The 17,596-nt window shown below is 37.7% G+C and overlaps 1 protein-coding gene across 1 annotated transcript in view; it reads right to left on the bottom strand.

Moving 5' to 3' along the window:
- GPD2 (glycerol-3-phosphate dehydrogenase 2) overlaps positions 1-17,234 on the bottom strand; it is a 212,841-nt gene extending 195,607 nt beyond the window's left edge. Inside the window, exon 1 of the mRNA XM_027589924.2 lies at positions 16,445-17,234. The gene's annotated coding sequence lies outside the window, so the exon portion shown is untranslated. The remainder of the gene's footprint in view (positions 1-16,444) is intronic.
- Positions 17,235-17,596: the final 362 nt, after the last annotated feature.

Genomic DNA, 17,596 nt, shown 5'->3' with positions numbered 1-17,596 from the left:
TTCCTGTGGTCTGATAATGATAATGATAATATGATCCACGTCACTAAAGAACTATTCAATAGTTGACACTTTCTGTGTTATTTTCCTCACCCAGTTTCCAAGACCAAAGACTTACTGTGTTAAACAGACTCTTAACTATAGAGAGCAAACTGATGGTTATCAGACGGGGGGTGGGTGGCGATGGGTGGAATATGTGATGCGGATTAAAGAGTACACCAGTCGTGATGAGCACCCAGCAATGTATAAAATTGTTGAATCGCTATACTGTACACCTGAAATTAATACAACCCTCTATGTTAACTATACTGGAATTAAAATTAAAACTTTAAAAAAATTGAAAAAACAAAAAAACCACAAAGACTTACTCTGTTAATTGGTAGAACTCCGCTATTGCTCACTTTCCCTTTCTCTTATTCTCTCTCTAGCTCTTTCTCACCACTCCTCCCTCCTCTGCACCTAGTCTCTGCCATTGATATATCTGACATTCATCCCTCACTCTGTTAATCTTCCCACTGTGAGAAGGTCTGATTATATTGGTTTGTTATTACCCAACAAGGTTCTGATCCCTTGGTCTAATCCACAATGATCAAAGTAACAGGATGGGTTTCATTCTAAGCATTCAGCTATTATTTCCCCAAAGATCTTAGTAGAGGTAATATAGCTGGAAAAGCCTCTGAGGCTCCATAACCTTTGAGTACAATTTGGTTTGGCAAACAGCTAAAAAATCTCCAAGCAAGACTTAGCTAGGCAGAGAGAGAGAGAGAGAGGAACATCATATCCTAAATAATGACTGCTCTCACTTTTCTTCTTCAAAATAGGGAGATAACAGTATTGTCCATGAAAAGTCTGGATTTTCTTAGCCACGTATGGAGGAAAAGCTGAGACAGGTTTTTATCTGCTACTTTAGTAACCTCAGAATGAATGCCTGAATGTGTGAGAACTTGCCTCCTTGCTTCCACACTGCCTTCATGACATGACTCCTGCCAAACTCTGTAGTCTCTCCTCTCTGATTCTACATGCACAGCATGCCCAACTATAACTAATTCTTTTCAGTTCTTTGTTCCATACATTTGCAGAAGCTGCTTTCTCATTCTTTTCAACCTTTCCAAACTTTATATTTACCTGGCCAATTTCTACCTGAATTCAAGATTCAACAGAAGCATGATTTCCTTCCTAAGCATAAATGGTCTTGGTGGCCGTCTGTGGGACACACTATTCCTTACCCATACAAAAGCCATTCCCATTTTTATTCTTTCAAATCAAACCCCAAATTTGTTCAGAAATCAGGCAACAATCCCTAGTTCTTGGGAAAGGTAGCTCTAGCAGTTGGTCTGAGCACTGTCAGGGGACCAGTTCATAACCAACAAGATGTAAAGAGAAGTCTATTGAATGGTTTTCTCTCCTTGATTAGTATAAAAGGAGAAACTCACATGTACACACCACATCCTGCTTCCCGCATTTAAACACTTGTTACCTGGGACAAGTGTGCCAGACACATTTGCATTACAGTCATCCTTTGACTTTGAGGGGAAGGCCAGTAGAATTGCAGAGATGGCAGCCTTAATGTCATTAAGCCGCTGAGCCCAAATTTGTTGAAACCACTGCTAGCTGATTCTTTTGCAGCTGGAAAGCATTCCTTACTATTGCCTCCTCTGTGTGCATAAATGCAATAAATGCAGTCACTGAAGTGTCCCAGTCATCTCCTCTGAATCAATTCTGCCTAAGAGTGAAAACATCTTTACTCTTAAGCTGTCCTACATTATCGACAACAGGAAAGAATCTGTAATTGGGTATATTTGGATACATATTTACTATGCCAGTAAAAATAAGGCAGCTACACTGGCAAAAAGATCTCATGTGATCATTGAGTGGTAGAGTTTAGTATAAACCCATATTGACCAGAAATTTTCTTTGCAGTATGCCTGCATACAGAAATACAAAAAGGAAAAATTTTAGCTGTGTAGAAATAAAAAATGATTTCTGGTCTAATGATTTTCAAAGTCTCCCAATAAGACCAAACCTCACATTATGGGAGCCAAAATCATCCATCATCAGCTATATATGTTTCTTGGTCTATATTATTTCTGTCCCAGACACTGGAAGTCTGGACTTCTCCCAGAGAAGAGAACTGTCATCCTGTCACATGATTGCAATTGGCAAGTCTTACCAAGAAAGTTTGGCAGATTCTTAGAACAGGACTAACATATGTTTTATATATGTGTGGGTAGGTGTATATATAGCCATCCATCTACATACATATATGTATACTTATTTATTTATAAGCCTTAGTTAAAGTTAGAAAAATTAATTTAGATGCATATGGATAAGTCACACAAATTAGCAGTAGTTTAAAAGGAATTAGTATAACCCTATATGAAATCATTCTGATTTCTTTTAAAGTAAAAATGCCAATGCAAATCTTAAAAGTAGAACATCATATTAATAACTTTTATCTTTAGGTTATTGCTCATTTATATCAATGATTCATTCACCCATTCAACAAGTGTTTATGAAACCAACTACAAAGACATGTAAGACACAAAGACAAAGTCCTTGCCCTTGGGAATCTGGGTGCGCCTCATCCAATCCACTGAAGGCCTGAATAGAATAAAAAAGATAAGGAAGGGAGAATTTGCTCAATCTGCCTATTTTGGAGTTGAGACATCAGTCTTCTTCCTTCGGACTCAGACTGGAACTTACTGGTTCTTACTGGTTCTCGGGCCTCCAGGCATGGCCTGGAACTATACCATTCACTTTCTGGGTCTCCCACTTGTTGACCAGATTTCAGACTACTATAATTACATGAGCCAACTCCTTATAATAAATCTATTGATCAATCGATTGATCATGATCTATTGATCTGTTTCTCTGGAAAATCATGACTAATACAACTACCCATTTGTGATATACAGCCAGAATTAAACGTGATACTGGCCAGCATAGTTGTTGGTCTCCATCAGTATTCAGTGGTTTTGGTGCACAGGTTCTATCAGGTGTAACCAGGGTTGAAGCTCAGCCAGGTGAAAGAGGGCAGCAGAGAGAAGGGAATGACAATGAAGGGTGGGGATGTCCAGAAAATGAGAGTGGAAGTTATTTGATGTATCATCCACGTGGTTTGAAGTCAGTAAGAAGGAAGTGAGAATAATGGCAGAATAATAAAAAGACAATGAGCCATGTGCTAAAGTTATCAAATAAGAAGGCAACTAAGTTCTCTAGATGACAACAACGAGGAGGGGTAGTAGGTAACAAAATCTGATGACACAAACTTCAAAGAGCTGGGTGTTTGGAAGGATGAGAGAAGAGAATAGACTTGGAAGTGTCACTGCAAAGCAAGAAGAACACCCATCCCATAATCAGCCTTGTGGTTACAGAGGATGTAAAAGAGAACAGCCTACACTTACTACAGCACCTTAGGAATGATTTTAACAGGGCATATCCAGAGTTTACTTACAGTAAGATGGCAAAGGCAACATTCAGAATTGAAGTTGAAGATGCAGACAAGTTTGCTGATGATGAACTGTTAGCCCCAGGTGTCAGAGTGGAAGGGCTTGAGGTGGCAGTAGAAGTAAAGAGCAGGTTAGATAAGTGGACATACGCAGTGGTATGAGGATGAATGTACAGGGTAGAGATCAGCAAACTTCTACAAAAGGCCCCAAAATAAAAAGTGTCTGCACAGCAAAGGAAAAAATTGACAAAACTAATCAAAGACAACCTACTGAATAGAAGAAGATAATTGCAAATGACATATCTGATAAAGGGTTAGTATCCAAAATACATAAAGAACTGATACAACTCAACACCCAAAAAACGAATAATCCAATTAAAAAATGGGCAGAAAATATGAACAGATATTTCTCCAAAGAAGACATACAGATGGCCAACAGACACATGAAAAGATGCTCAACATCACTCATCATCAGGGAAATACAAATCTAACTTACAATGAGATATCACCTCACTCCTGTCAGAATGGCTAAAATCAACAACACAAGAACCAACAGGTGGTGGTGAGGATGTAAAAGAAAAGGAACCCTCGTGCACTGTTGGTGGGAATGCAAATTGGTACAGCCACTGTGGAAGACAATATGGAGGTCATTCAAAACGTTAAAAATAGAACTACCCCATGATCCAGTAATTGCATTACTGGGTATTTACCAAAAAAACAAACAAACAAACAAAAAAAAAAACAAAACAGAAACAGTAATTCAAAAGTATACATGCAATGCACCTCTATGTTTACTGCAGCATTATTTACAATAGCCAAACTATGGGAGCAGTCCAAGTGTCCATCAATAGATGAATAGATAAAGAAGATGTGGTGTGTGTGTATATATATATATATATATATATATATATATACACACACACACACAATGGACTGTTATTCAACCATAAGAAAACAATGAAATGTTGCCATTTGCAACAACATGGATAGAGCTAGAGGGTATAACGCTAAGCAAAGTAAGTCACTCAGAGAAAGACAAATACATATATATCACTCCTATGTGGAATTAAAGAAACAAAACAAATGAGCAAAGGAAAAGAGAAGGAAAGAGAGGCAAACCAAGAAACAGACTCTTAACTAGAGAGAACAAACTGATGGTTACCAGAGAAGAGGTGTGTTGGAGGCCGGGGGTGGGAGTGGGGGTGGAATCAGTGAAGTAGGTATGGGGATTAAAGAGTACACTCACCACGATGAAATAAAAGGCCAAATAGTAAATATTTTAAGCTTTGCAGGCCAGATGGCCTTTATCCTAACTATTCAACTTGGCCTTTTCAGTGTGAGAGCAGCCATAGAGAATATGTAAAGAAATGGGCGTGGTTGTGTTCCAATAAAACTTTATTTACAAAAGCAGGCAGTGGGCAGGTAACAAAGTGAGCCTGGGCTTCTGATTGTGAGCTAGGTAAGAAACAGAAATGTGGGTCAAAATGGATTTTTTATATCGTTTAAGAAGAGGAGGACAGCCAGTTTAAGATGAAAGATGTCAGGCTACCAAGTATCTATTTGCTCCTCAGCTCCCAGGTGTGGCAGTGAGGAATGTGGGAAGACCCTGACATGGAACTACTGTGATGGGGCAAGGAGTTTTAGTGAGTGCATCTGCTTTTGAATGGCCCCAGTGTAATACAGGACAGTAAATAGCTTTTGCCTGGAGCTGGAGGCTTGGGAGTACCACTTTACCAGGATGCTCAGTGTTGTTGACTCTAGTGACTTGACTCCAATTCAAGGGGAAAGGGCAAAACAAGGCTTCACAGAGATGGAAATACATTGACTGTGTTTCTAAAGAAACAAGATGCAAGTGTGGGTAAATATGGGAAGGGGCAAGGTTTTCTTATTCCACTCATATCTGTAACCCAGAACTCAGTCACTGAGTAGGTTTAGTTACTTTAATATCTAAAAATGATTCAATAATTTCCAAACAATCAGTCTTTTAGATTTTGTTAGACTTCAAATTATCTAGCTGAGGGCCTGGTATTTTGCATCAGACTCATTTAGAGTCATTCATCAGTCACTCATTTTGACAGTATTTCGAACTCCATCTATTGAAACAATTAAAAAAGACCCCTGGGTTGAGTTCACTGCAGATACTAAGTAAACTCTATACCTGGAGAGGACCTCCTGGGTGCTCATTTTAATGATTCTGGAACAACAGGTTTTCACCCCCATTTCTAAAAGTTTTTTTTTTTTTTTTTTTTTTAACTCCCAGCCCTAATTATACCCTACAGAATTGGACCAAACATCATTGATGCTGCTGTTGTCTTGTTGATATTAAACAGATTTCCCAAATGTTTAAATTATTCCTTGATAACAAACCAGGGCACTTTATAGGGAGATATTAATTCTTTAAGACCTCTGGAGTATAATTTGGTGTATTTTGCTAGTAATCTGAAAGTATCTAATGTGCCTCTTGATAGTAAATGAGGCCCTGAGATACTGGTTTAATGCTTATACTTGTGAGGTTTCTGTTATGCTGATGACAAAAGGGATGGGCCTGTCTTTTAAGAGAATGCTTCATTTGATCTTACTGAAGATAAACACAAAAAACCGTTTGATTCAATTAAAATACATAAGTGAGAAAAACAATCCTTTCCATTTCTGCTTTATAGTAAATTTATATTGTACTCAAAGACATTTAATGGTGGATTGAATAAAATTTAGTATTTATGTACCAATTATTTATTATATGCAGAGTCCTGAGGAAACAAAATTGAACAAGGCCTGACGTCTTATATATCCCTCCTTTATTTACATATATATATATCCTTTGTATAGGATTATATGTAGAGATATCTATATGTAGATATATACCCTATATTTGAGACTAAGAAAAATCAATAATTTAGAAAGAATATTTGAATTATACAACATCAATTACATAAAAAATAATAGCAGTTCACAATTATTGAACCCCTACTATTACTCAACATTATAGTAATCATTTTCATACATTAATTCATTTACTTCTCACCACAGCCCTAAGAGGTGGGTACTGCAGTGTATCACATCTGAAAGATAAGTAAAATGTGACTAACAGCTAGTTAGTGGCAGAGCTGAGTTTCAAAACTAGATCCATTTGACTTCAAAGCCCTTGATCTTAATCTCTATCTCATTATGCTTCAGAAACACACATTTTAAGCTGGGTAAAATCAATAAGTAAAAGCCAGTTATTGTAAGATATGGATTTTTGCCATTCTTGACAGACAGAAAAATGTGACATTTCAACTTCTGGCAATAGGTCTTCAAGAGTTTCTCTTAAAATGCAAATCTGTACTCCTAGAAGGATAACACATCTAAAAAATAAACATTTTCAAGCTCTTAACACATGTATCCCTGCAAAATCTTAAGCGGATAGGACAAAGGACAAGTAAGTTATGATAAAGTTAAAGAGTGATAGGTATGGAATGAGAAAGGGGCAAACCAGAGCAAGGGGTAGGAAGTACCACCTCCAGGAAACAGGTGGCATGAAAGAACTGGGTATGTGTGGTTAGGGCTCCTAAACGGGGCCAAGACAAAAGAACATCTAAGATAAGATGTTATAGCTACATGATTTTACACAGAGCCATTACTGCTGCCTCTCAAAAAAATTCAATGGTACATCATTGGCAAGTATGATAAAATGATTTGTATGAAGTCAAAAAATATAGTAGCTTCTTTAAGAAAGGATGGAAATACAATTTCTGTTGTCAGAGTGCTCATAATTAAGGAAGAATTTCTTTCCCTCTTCTGCACTTATTTGCTCCAGCCTTCTTTACACAACGTCAGAAGATTTTACTCATGATCCCTTGCAACATACGGTGGTGAAATAGCCTTAATACCCGAACAGGGATGCTAATAGAATTGATTGCTAATTAGTTCTGTTGCTCCTTTCATTGCAGTCACATTCTTAAGTTAGTATAAGACTTGTCGATATATGACTCATTCACAAAACTTCCCTGCAATTTTAGTTAAATACTTAGTTACCATCATCGCAATGCTAATAATTATAAGGATGATGATGGTGGTAATAATAATAAACTGAAGTGGTTTTAGGGCTAGAAATGTGAGTCTAAAAATGATATCTTCATGATCTGCGTTTATCCTACATCAATAATTTTGCATCAAATTTGCTCAATTTACAAATCAAAAATAGATTTTTCTGTCAGCAAAGATCAGTCTTGTATCTGAAAATCAAGCACAGCTTGTACATCATCATTAACCATAAAGGCTCTGAAATCAGAACTTAGCTGCCAATTTTGTTGATGATGCATAAGATGAAATCAAGTACAGCTGGCTCTTCTGTCCCATGCTAGCTCTGCAGTACTGACATTAGTGAAAAATCTGTTTGTTTTTTGCTTCAGGAAATTAAATAGCTATGACTAAAATGAAGCAGAGGGAACAGATATATCTGGGTAATAAACAGGTGCCATTTTTATTTTTAAGTTTTTTTTCTTGCAGATTGATTTCAATTATTGCAAAACTACTTTAATTTGACCAATTGCCATGACCTCAAAGAAAATATTATGAAACTTCTTCTAAAAGACCACCAAGAAGAGCCCATTTTCTTGATAAATGGGGACCAAATAACACAACTCATTTATAATTTTAAATCCATCGTAAGTAAATACAATTTTCTCAATGATTATTCCTTCTAATAGAGTAGGCAAGTTGCACCTTAAAATAAATAGATTTATTTGCTGACATATCCACTGCTTTTTCAGAATGGACACTGCATGTGATTTAGGCCCAAACCTTAATGCCTTAGTTGTGGAAAAATAAACCAATTTCTATTATCTTGAAATGAGGTAATGTGAGAGTTTTCAATAAGGTAGCATTAAGTTAATGGCATAAAATTAAATTTTTTTAGAGGGGGCGTGTAGGGGCAGAGGGAGAATCCCAAGCAGGCTCCATGCCCAGCACGGTGCCCCAGGTGGGCTTGCTCCCAAGACCCTGAGATCGTGACCTGTGCCGAAACCAAGAGTCAGATGCTCAACCAACTGAGCCAGCCAGGCACCCCTGGTATAAAACTAAATTTTAAATCCCTACATCATTTGGAAGTTTGGTGAATCAAGGAGATACTTATCCTCTTTTCCAGACAAGCATTAAATATGCGGGGCTAGCTCAGGGTTAAAGTAAGAACTGAACACACGCATATTAAGAGTTACCACTTCAGGAATTCCTGTGAAAGCAATCTGAGAGGTATTTTTTTTTAAAGATTTTATTTATTTTTATTTATTCACGAGAGACAGAGGGAGAGGGAGAGAGAGAAGCAGAGGGAGAAGCAGGCTCCCAAGGTGCAGGGAGCCTGATGCGGGACCCGATCCCAGGACCCTGGGATCATGACCTGAGCCGAAGGCAGACGCTCAACCATCTGAGCCACCCAGGCAGCCCGAGAGGTATTTTTTTAAAGACACAAAAAGATGGGGAGGAAGAGATGAGCAGCGGTGACTTACTTTTGAAAATTAGAAAATAGGTGGATGAAATCTGACTGATTTAGCAGACCTCATAGAGTGGAAACTAAGCTGTAAAGGGGGAAAGCTGAGAATTCCCATTAACACAAGAGAATCCTCAGAAGTTTCAAGAAATGGTAACACTAGATAATTGTGGAACTGAAAGTGAAAGAGGCAAGGCCAGTAAGGCTGGCTGAAGGACTGGGTAAAAGCTGACGGAGAAGAAATTATCTCTTTAGATTCCCAACTCCACACGAGTGGGATACTGAGTCTCCCAACCTTGGATAAAATCCATGGTTCTGTTTTGAACTGAGAGAGGCCAGGCACAGTTGAAGACCTGAATATTCTATCGAAAACATCCCCTCAGACCCTTTCCACAGTCAGTTCCCAGGACACTGGCAGCCAGATCTCAACCCTCCAGGAAAGAGATAGATGGACTTTTCTCTGGGAACCTGTCCATCCCAACTGGAAAGACCTAAAAATACTGCTAACAAAGATGCCCAACACACAGCCTTCCCAGACCACCTTGCCATAAAGCTCAAAGTCAGAAAGCCCCATATACATATATGCATTCAGAGCTCCCTATTGGCTTTTAGACTTTCATTCTTTTTTTTTTTTTTTAGATTTTATTTATTTATTTGAAAGAGAGGGAGAAGGAGCAGGGGAGGGGTAGAGGGAGAATGAGAACAGACTCCCCACTGGGCAGGGAACCCGACATGGGGCTTGACATGGGGCTTGATCCTGGGACTCTGGGATCATGACCTGAGCTGAAGGCAGATGCTTAACCAACTGAGCCACCCAGGTACCCCTAGACTTTCATTCTTAATCAAGAGTAGAAAATCAAAAATTACAAGACAGCTGGAAAAAAAATACCTCTAACATGGAAAAGATACCAAAATAAACAAGCAAACAAATGCAACTTGGAAGAAATGAATACCATGCAGGGAGATATAAATTTATATACACAATATATTCATATGTATATGTATATATACACACACGAACATTCGTATCTTCAGAGAATTAAGATAAGATTTCATAGCCTTAAAAAAAAAGAACAAAATATAATACAAGTGGAACATTCAGAAAACTACTGAAAATATATATAATAGTATAAAGAAAAAATATGATACACCAATGTTTATAGCACCATTATTTACAGTAGCCAAAATATGGAAAGACCTTAAGCATTCACTGACGGATGGATAAACAATGTGGTATATATATATACACACACAATGGAATATCTTTTTTAAAGATTTTTATTTGTCAGAGAGAGAGAGCGAGAGCACAAGCACGGGGAGTGGCAGACAGAGGGAGAAGCAGCCTCCCTGCTGAGCAAGGAGCCCAGTGTGGGACTCAATCCCTGGACCCGGGGATCATGACCTGAGCCAAAAGCAGATGCTTAACTGACTGAGCCACCCAGGTATCCCTACATATGATGGAATATTATGCAGCCTTAAAAAGGAACAAAATTCTGGTAGACACTGTAACAAGGCTGAAACCTGAAGACATCATACAATAAGCCAGACACAAATGGACAAATATTGTATGATTCTACTTAAATGAGGTACTTATAGTTATCAAAGTCATAAAGACAGAAAATAGAATGGTGGTTGCCAGGAGGCTTGGGGAAGGGAGGAATGGAGAGTTATTATTTGGTGTGTATAGAATTACAGTTTTGGAAGATGAAGAAGTTGTAGAGATGGATGGTGGTGACGGTTGCACAACAATGTGAATATAAGTAATGCCACTGAACTATATACTAAAAATTGGTTAAAATGGTAAATGTTATGTTATATATGTATTGACACCATAAAAATAAACAAAAAATTTATAGTACATAAGAATGTCAGTTAAGGAGTACCTAGCTGGCTCAGTCAGTGGAGCATCTGACTCTTGATCTTGGAATCATGAGTTCAAGCCCCACATTGGGTGTAGAGATAACTTAAAAAAAAAAAAAAAAGAATGTCAGTTGGGAGATAAAGTTGAGAAATTTTCTCAAAAAGTATAGCAAATTCAAATATATATATATATACTTGTATATACAAAAACATACACATATATACATACTCGAAAAGAAACAAAGGAGAAAAAAGAGCATCAAGAGGAAATCATTAGTAAAATAATAATAATTAGTGAAATAATTCAGGAACATTCTCCACAACTATGAGATTAATTTCCAAATTTAAAGGTCTATCCAGCCAGTGCTCAATATAATAGATGAAAATAAAACTACATCAAGGCATAGCATTAGAAAATTTTTAAATATTGGAGTCAAAGAGAAGATCACAAAAGTTTCCAAAGAGGAAAAAATTGGGTCAGAAATCACAATGGCATTGTGTTTCTTAGCAGTAAGACTAGAGCAATGCCTACAAATTTCTGAGAAAAAAAAAGTATTTCCCATTTAAATTCTATTGTCAACCAATGGGAGGAAAGAATAAAGAGATTTTTTAAAAAATATAAGATCTCAAAAAATTTACCTCCTAGACACTCTTGCTCTTTGGCTATTGGAAGATGTATTGTGAGGGAGAGAGAATGCGTGGTTCTGTGTGTGTGTGTGTGTGTGTGTGTGTGTGAGAGAGAGAGAGAGAGAGAGAGAAGAAAGAGTGAGGGAGAACACTAAGAAAAAGAGAATTATCTGGGCTAGAGGAAACAGGGGATCCAACCTAACAGAAAGAGGAGGAGAAGCCCTTGGCAAGGAGGATAGGATTACAGAGTGACTGCTCTTTCCCAGGCATACAGAGCAAACTCGAAACTGGACTTCATCAGACAACTTTTGGCTGAGGACAGCGCAGGGCTCTTTATAATCTCCTTTCCCTCTACACAGAACAGATGTGCATAGAGAAAATTAGTGGAATTAGCACTTTAAATGATGATGGTGTACAAGGCAATACAAGAGTATGTTCCTAACTTAAATGGTTACACTGAATCCATTCAGCCATTTTTGCAAGAGCCTTCCATTTCTTGTAGACTACAGTACATAATAAAATACAAATCTGACTAAACAAATCAAATTCTCCAATAGACACATTCTTGTCCACAGGGGTAGGTATGTGCCTATGCTTGTGTGTGTATAAAATCTCGGAAAGGACATACAAGAAACTGGAGACGTACTTGGTTCTGGGGAAAGGAAGTGTGTGGTTAGGCAAAGGGGGTATGAGAAAGAATTATTTTTCAAAATGTATTCATTTGCTCCTTTTGATTTTCTTATCACAATAGAAATATGAATAAGTTACATTCTTTAAAAAATTACAACAGTCTTAACCAAGAAATTCACCTTCTAGGAGTTTATGCTAAAGAAATACCTGTCCATAGGCAAAATGATGTAGGTATAGGGATATCTTATAGGGATATCTAGCAAAAGATTGGAAACCACTTAAATATCCATTCACCTGGCACTGGTAAAATAATATATGTATATTCCCACAACGAAATAGTATGCAACCAGAAAAAAATTATTTAAAAGCCTTATATGTACTGATACAAAACCATCTCCAAAGTAAGTTGTTAAGGGAAAATAAACAAGAAACACACATATGTGTGTTCACATTTGCTTGTATATGCGTAGATTATCTCTGGGAGAAAATACAAACATTTTATAATATCAGTAGCCTGGAAGAACTGGATGGCAGGAGAATAGGGATATGACAGAAATTATTCTCTGTATACAATTTCGTACCTTTTGAATTTTGATCCATGTGAATATGTTACCTTTGAAAACCAAATTGAATTACAATTTTGAAAATGTGGGGCATTTTTAAATAACCTAGATTATTTTCATCTCGATTCTTTCTTTTTTCTCTATCGCAAAGCCAGTATGAGATCTTTCATCTAATAATAACACTCTGGTTGTAGTTCTGCAATGCTTAAGAAATAAAATCTGTTACTCCTGCTGGGATCAGAACAGTTGTCAGCATATGTGGGCAGCAGTGGGTGAAGAGCTTTTGAATTTAAGGCATATAAACTAAATACCAAAGTTGAATGTATTATAACATCATTGTTGATATAGGAGAAATTTTATATTAATGACATGTATAAAGATGTCAGTGGTGTACTTCTCTGTAAAACAGATGAGGACAAGACTATATACCAGCTTTATGCTATCCATTCCATCATGACAGACAAGGCATATGAAAAGAGAGGGATAATTGGAACTCCAGACTGGATTTCAAAGCTGTGTCTGGGCCCCTTTTCAATGGCATGACTTACTGGGATGCATAAAGGGGCATATTTTCTGGCTCTTCCTTTCTCTTCCATGTGTTTACAAAATCATTATGCACATTAAAAAATTCAGGCATGAACTTAACTTCACAGAAGACTTTTTAAAATGCTATAAATAACTAATTTTCAGGAAATTAAGTGGGTTGTATGTGCTCTTAAGCCCCTGATGGAACATGATAAAGATGAGGTGCAGAGGTGAAGGGCCGTGCCCAAGAATTAATCCATTTGTATCGAAAATCTGTGTTCACTGACCCCACCATTGTCTCCATCTCATTACCATCTCTCTCCACCCAGATTCATCTATGACCAGAAATATTTGATGAAATTATAGAATTGTTAAAGAAGCATATCTCACAAGCCTTTTGATCATTTTGTGAACATTTACTTTCCTAAAAAAAATAGATTTTCAAGGACATCACTGCTTAACTGTAGTGCCATCTGTCTCAATATTGAAAATTTGCGTAATCTTTAAATGGGTAAGTCTTTAAATGGAATCCGTTTAGCATGGCAAGTGACTTTAATGGCACCTCTTAACCAAACGACTATCTATTAGCTTTGAATACCTAAGTCGCCAAAGGAATGGTGCAACTTTTCAAAAGAAATCCTGAGGACAATGAACAGGCAGAAAGAAGGATAGAAAAATTTTTTATGGGAGGTTCTGGCAGAGCACGGGTCATGGGCCAGCGCTCTTTAGAAAGACGGCCAGGGTGGTGCTAGGGAGGAGAACCAGACCAGAGCAAGGTAGCAACTGGCGACAGGAGACAACGTAGGTGGCTGTCGCCAAAATCCAGGTAAAAAATGATGAAAGCTGAAGCAAGAGGGAAGAAATAGCCAGATTTGAGAAGAGTAGGGGAGGCTTGGCAATGCAGTATTTAAAGGTAGAATGGACAAGAAGCTCTGATTCCTTTGACAAAGAAGGCTTTTCAGCCCGAGCCCCCAACACCCTGCCCCCAGCTCTCACCCCCATGCCTGCTCCTGAGTCATCTGCTCTTCCATACCCCTTTCAGAAGCCTTGTTATCCATGTTCTTTCTCAGACCATTACTCATTTCCTTGCTACTGCCAAAAGTTGGGACCACAACACAATGGCCTTGGGGAGGTGCGATGAAAAGAATGTTATACTTGCTGATGTTGTTCTTTGCCTTGATTGTCCCACACACCACCACCCTAGTCCATACAGGTGTTAAGAACAACTAAAGGTTAGAAACAAATGAAGAGAATTACAAGAGGAAGGTTAAAAACTGTTCACAAAATAAAACTTCCCAATAGTTCAGAGGATAAGAGCAATAAAGAACTTAATGTAAAATATTTACATAGAGATCCCTAAGCGCATACCCCAATTCCTAGCCTCGCTCCTTGTCTCAAGGTCCACTGTCATTTACTTTTATCTTGGACAGCACCTTCCTTCATTGCTCTACAATTATATATCTTCACTGCCTTATACCCTATTCATGGTAGTTTAATCTCATGGAGGGTTCATCCCTCTTTCCCAACCAGTGCAACCCACAGGATATTATTTGTAGCAATACTTTTCCCAAAGGCTGAGTCAAGCAACACAGGTCTTTCATAGCATAGTCCCTGGAGCGTTTGCATTTCAAATTTTGCCTATCGGTAGCAGTGAAGATTTGCCACCTCATTCTTCTTGATCATCTATTGCATTCCACACAAACATATCCCCCAACCGCAAATAATAATTATCAAAGACAATTCACATTAAAAAAAAGAAACATTTCCCCAAATATAATCTGTACTGAGTCTACCCTAAATGGAGATAACTGGCTATATTTTTATGCAGAGTTATGTCAGTTCCCACTTCCTTCATCCTCCTGCTTCTAACCATGCCCAGATTCCTATAGGTCTATAAGAAACAGGATGCATTACTGTAACCTTTTCAAGTGGCAGCAACTCCCTTCCTACACAAAGATGTTGAAATCATGAAATTATTAAAGAGTATGGATATGAATGTGTGTGTATGTGTGTGTGTGTATGCGTATTTGAATAAAGTGGGTGGAGGGTCTTTTTCCAACCATAATTAGCTTGGCTCTGTTAAGTATCTGATTTCATTTGCTATTTGAACTGATGTTTTCATTCTTGGCTTTAATAAAATATTATCTAATCATAAATATTGTGTAGGTCGGAGGAGCACAGATATGCATAGGAAGTAAAACACTTAAACAGAATAGAAAAATCTTAAATTTAAAAGAGAGAAGAAAGGTAGCCAAATTTAAAGAACAAGAATTCTTAAACTTTGCAATATATTGCTATATTTATGCAAAAATAAAATAAAGAATGCTATTATATAATGAGTTCAAATGAAATTTAACATTCCACTCTCTTAAAATTTATAACTTTGCAATTCCTATTATTGTGACAAATATTTTGATCACAAGGATTAAGTGAACTCTAAGGTCCCAGCTATAAAAATGTACAACTCTTTCTACATTCATTCATTTCATGTAGTCAATTATTTCCACTATTCACAAAAGAACTGTTGATAGCTTAATGATCAGGTCCCTAAAAATTCCAAGAATTAGAGAGAAAGCCTGCCCTCATGGAGCTCAGTCCAGTAGGGGAGAGAGAGAAATAAGCAACTGCATACAGGTCACAATAGCAATATGTACTGAGTGTGACACAGTAAGTGATCAATTTTAGAGTGTAGGGGTGGAAAGTGTGAGGAGCAGGGCAGTGTTGGTATCAAGTAAAATTTCACAGAGGCTAGGGCATACAAGCTGAATCTTGAAGGGTAGATAGTATGAGAAGTCCCTTCCAGCCTGAGGAAAGAATTTGTGCAAAGTTACTAATACATGAAGTAGCATGGACAATTTGGGGAGCTATTTTTAGTTGGCTAGGACTAGATGCTAGAGGTAGGGTGTAGCAATAAAGAGATGGGAGATATACAGGGACCAAAGGCTGTTATGTTTCATGTCTCCTGCTTTGACCATTGAATTCTATGTTGTGCTGATCGAAAGGTTTAACATCTCTGGGGCAAGAAGAGTTTCATCCTCCCTGGAAGTTTAATCAACAATGGGCACTCCCACTTGATTTTGACATGCCACTTCCTATGTGATAATACAAAGTTCCCCCTTGTTCTGCCCAGTAGCAGTAGCAGAATAAATTGGTATCATATGGTATGCATCCACTATTAGTCATCGGGTAAGTTCCGTACTTATTATGTCCCAGCGCTAAGGCCTTAAAAAGGCATTAGGGAGAAGTGTATCAGTTAGGACTCTTTCCAATGCAATTGACAGAAAATTCAATCCTAACTGACTTTGGCTAAAAGAGAACTGATTTACTCACATAACATGAGAATCTGATGATAGCTTTAGCTCCAAGAATAGCTTGATCCAGGCTCAAATGTCTTCAGCACCCAATTTTTTTCTCCATCTCTTGGATCCACTTTGTCTGTGTTGGCTCTATCCTCCAGCAGACTCTTGATGTGTGGTGGCAGTTTACATTTCTCCATGTTGAAGTGCAGAGAACAAAAAAAAGAGAGATGCTTCCTGGTGGCTCCCATACAAGTCCTGACCATTCACTGTGGCTACCTGGGTGTTAATGGTCAATGGAAAGAAGAACTAGTATAATTCCTGGTACAGATGAGTGAGGTCTAGGTGGCATTTGTGCAATGATTCATCTCCCATGATACACCTGGATGCTAGAAGCATGACCTCATAGACTTCTCTGCCAACTCCCGGTTCTCTTCTTGGGCAACTCCTCCAGTATCAGCTCCCAGTTCCGTGTTTCTCCTCAGGAAATGCTGATCATTCTCTGTTTCTCTCTCCCCTTGTATGTGCCCAGGAAAATCCTTCTTCCAGTTTCAAGGAAATCCTTTCCCTTTTGAAGTTTTTCAAGATACTTACGTGGTGTCCTGGAATTTTTTCCCCTTGAAATTTCAGGATTTTATAAAACAAAGCCAAAAATACTTATAGATCACTTTTGTTTGCCCTTCCTTTTGCCTCTTCCTGGCTATGAAACAATGAACAGCCAGAAGGAGACCTGCTTACAGGGGTGGGGAGGGAGAAGAGAAGCAGTAGCAGAAAATACAGGGAGGAAAAAAAATGTAGAGTTAATTTAGATCTTGAAATAGTATCTCAATGACCCACATATATGATATTTCAAATTAATAATACAGAAAGCTTTTTTCTTTCTTTTTCTTTCTTTCTTTCTTTCTTCTTTCTTTTCTTTCTTTTCTTCTTTCTTTCTTTCTTTTCTTTCTTCTTTCTTTTTCTTTCTTTCTTTCTTCTTTCTTTCTTTTTCTTTCTTTCTTTCTTTCTTCTTTCTTTCTTCTTTCTTCTTCTCTCTCTCTCTAAAATACAAGGGGACAGAGATACCACTGAAAAATAAGCTGGTGAATGAGTGGGCCTTATAGAAGATATGTGACATAAATTAAACCTTGATAGGTATTATATACTACCCTTCTTTTTAGCATGGAATTTATGTATCAGGCTCAGC

Source organism: Zalophus californianus, chromosome 3, assembly GCF_009762305.2.
Source record: "Zalophus californianus isolate mZalCal1 chromosome 3, mZalCal1.pri.v2, whole genome shotgun sequence".
Taxonomy (NCBI): Eukaryota; Metazoa; Chordata; class Mammalia; order Carnivora; family Otariidae; genus Zalophus; species Zalophus californianus.
Note: the sequence above shows the minus strand (reverse complement) of the source record. Positions and strands in the feature narration are given on the sequence as shown.